The following is a 2,860-nucleotide window of genomic DNA, read 5'->3' as shown; positions in this document are numbered from 1 at the left end:
TGTGTGTGTGTGTGTGTGTGTGTGTGTGTGTGTGTGTGTGTGTGTGTGTGTGTGTGTATTTTCGCAGCAACTGTAATTTTTTTGGCCGGTTTTCTTAGTGTGAAAGCTCAACTTTGTGGTAATAAGTGTATGTATCCACATTGGTGTATCTCTCTTTTTGATCCTACGAATCTTCAATAAGATTGTGAACTCTGGTGGGAAATCTATTGGCAGCAGATTCGGAAGATTACGGAAATTCTGCCTTGTGGGAGGCAGTAAAAAGTGGTTGTGGTGGGGAGTAAGAGGGGCTGGAAGAGCTTGCCATAACCCTGAGAGAGTAAAAATATGAATAGAGTGTGGTGTCGATGACCTTGTGGAATGAGGTTTTGTGTCCCTTGCTCGCTTTGGTTAGCCAAATGGGAAAACAGTTCAAGTGTTTGCTGAAATGCACACACACTCTTACAAATACCCAGATGCTGTACAACCAAAAGTAGAAAGAAATGCACTCTGTCTGCGCTTCTTGTGCACATGGTTCAATTTATATAAATACGCACATTCTCAAAAGGCCTGCCCAACTTTACTGTCAGAGAGATGAAATTTACTCTGGAAGTAAAACACATAGTGTCAGTCTGGAAGTTTATGAAGTGAAGATTGACTAGTTTAGGAGTTTTATCGTCATAATCTATTGAGTCGTGCTTGTCTTCTCGATAGATTGAATGCAAAATATTATTTTCCTGGAGTCCAATATTGTCTTGGTTTGGCTTGTTTTGCTTTTTGGTGCTTTCAGAAACGAAAAGACTAAAACAAACTCTGTATAAACAGACAGTTTGACGCACAGCCAACGCTTTAGTTAAAGCTAGAGTGACAACACGTTTTTGACAATGTTTAAAAATAAAAAATAAATCCATAGTTACCTTTAGGCATATTGTAATTAGTTGGTGAGAAAGGGAACTAGATTCCCGGGTGTCCTCTGGGCTTCCAGAGTGTGAATGGAAATTTAAGCCAATCACAGCCCAGAGCTGGTGGCCATCCAAAAAGTCTGGATAAGAAGTAAGATGCAGCGGTGCAATGGGTCAGAAAATGTAATTTCACCTCAAAGAACGGGGTTCAGATCTGTTGTAAAGCCAAAGTCTAGCATGTCTAAAGCAGGTGTGTGTGTGTGTGTGCGCGTGTTCATGCTTGCTTTTTGGGAGGGGCTGAGAATACAGATGGGAGAGCTGTAGGAGCAGGGTAGTAGATTAGAATCAATTTTTTAAATTATTATTCTTTAAATTTCTGTTTTGTTTTTTTAATTTTATTTTTTCTTTCTTAGATTTCTGAATTCTGCTGTTTTAACTTCTTTGCATACTTCATGTAACAAACACGCTTGAGCTAAATGTAGCTAATTTGTGACTGATACATCGTGAAATACTTTCGATTATCAGATATCTTCATGACTTGCCTGGACCAGATGTCTATTTAGAGAGACAGAAACCGAGAGAGAAAGACCTGTTTCATTAGCAGATTGAGAGAGCTATAATGTGATGGCTGGTTGAGATGGCTACTTAAATGTGATAGGCCATTAGCTATTCATTCCTTCTCCACTATTAATGCAAGGTATGGAAAATGCAATCATGCAAATCACTCTTCGATCAGAGCTTTTCATGGAGGATTAAATGCTGACTGCATGGAGGGGAGGGTGTGTTAAGAATGGGCATAGGATAAGTCTTCCATTCTCCAATTTCTCTCCGATTTCTAATCTCATAGCTGTCTTTGTTCTTACTCATCTGTTACTACCACTTCTGTTTAATTTAAGGTTGTTATGATTTATGGGTGATATTGGGAAAGAGACTTGACGGTGGAGTTTTTAGAAGCCTTTTTCTTCTTTGATTCTCACCTTCAGATTTCCGCTATTTTACTTACAATTTCAGGTATTTAGGCTACTAAAGGAGCAGTATGTAGTGAGTTATAGAATGGATTCAGTGTTTTATGTCCTTTTCTTTATAACCAGTGATACTGAAGACCTTTGAATCCTTCTGAGCCTTATAAGCCCCGTAATATTTAATATCAACATCACGCCGCGAAATGTATAATTTTATACATCTGAGACGTTTGACAGACAGCACTCTTAGCTTGGGTTTGTTTAGTTTTAATCATTTTTGTAGAGCAGAGCAAAATCTGTCGGGTATGATTTAAAAATTGGGAGTTTCATGCAGTTTAATGCTGCCCTCTTACAAATGTCAGGTTAAATTCTGCTGTAGTCTATCAGATTTGTTATTTGTCTAAAACACTTACTCAGATTGTCTTTTGGCCTGCGTGATAAAACACAGTCAGCTAACTGATTTGAATGAAGTGGCGAGACAGAAGTGATCTGTTAAAAACATAAAGAAAGCAGCAACAAATACAATGCAGGGTCCTCTGAGGGTTTAAAAAGAAAACTCCAAACAAACCATGAAACCAGGATCATTGTCAAAATACTCCACTAGCCAATCTACGCAGTGATTGATGCATTGATCTGGCTCTGCTTCTTAGATCATCTTTCGCCTGAACTCCAGACAGTGTCAGAAGAATCAAGCCAGAACACAGCTGCCTTTTTCCATGTGTAGCACATAAACAGGAGGGTTCTCTGCAGACACATTCTCACCTCAGGAAATACTCTGTTTGATTTGGCTCTATGTGAATTCACCTGAATATTTCCTGCACTGTTCTCACATGGGCGCAGTCTGACGCCACACAAAACTTTGCACCAAGGAGCTGTAAGACTGCTCAGCGTCTGATCCAACGCAGTTGGACATTTGCATTCTCGCACACAGGTCCTCGGGGTAGTGTGGAGAAAGTTTCGGGGAACATGGCTATCGTCTCACCTGTATCATAATCAAAATGTTATGACCAACAGAGCTGT

General features: G+C 39.6%; 1 protein-coding gene across 3 annotated transcripts in view; it reads left to right on the top strand.

Annotated features, from left to right (window-relative positions):
• The window catches only part of fbxl17 (F-box and leucine-rich repeat protein 17), a 230,662-nt gene that overhangs the window by 95,347 nt on the left and 132,455 nt on the right, over window positions 1–2,860 (top strand). The gene's annotated exons all lie outside the window — the stretch shown is intronic.

Source organism: Haplochromis burtoni, unplaced genomic scaffold (genome assembly GCF_018398535.1).
Source record: "Haplochromis burtoni strain Fernald_Lab_line unplaced genomic scaffold, NCSU_Asbu1 Contig_34, whole genome shotgun sequence".
Taxonomy (NCBI): domain Eukaryota; kingdom Metazoa; phylum Chordata; class Actinopteri; order Cichliformes; family Cichlidae; genus Haplochromis; species Haplochromis burtoni.
This window is presented reverse-complemented; position numbering and strand designations above follow the sequence as displayed.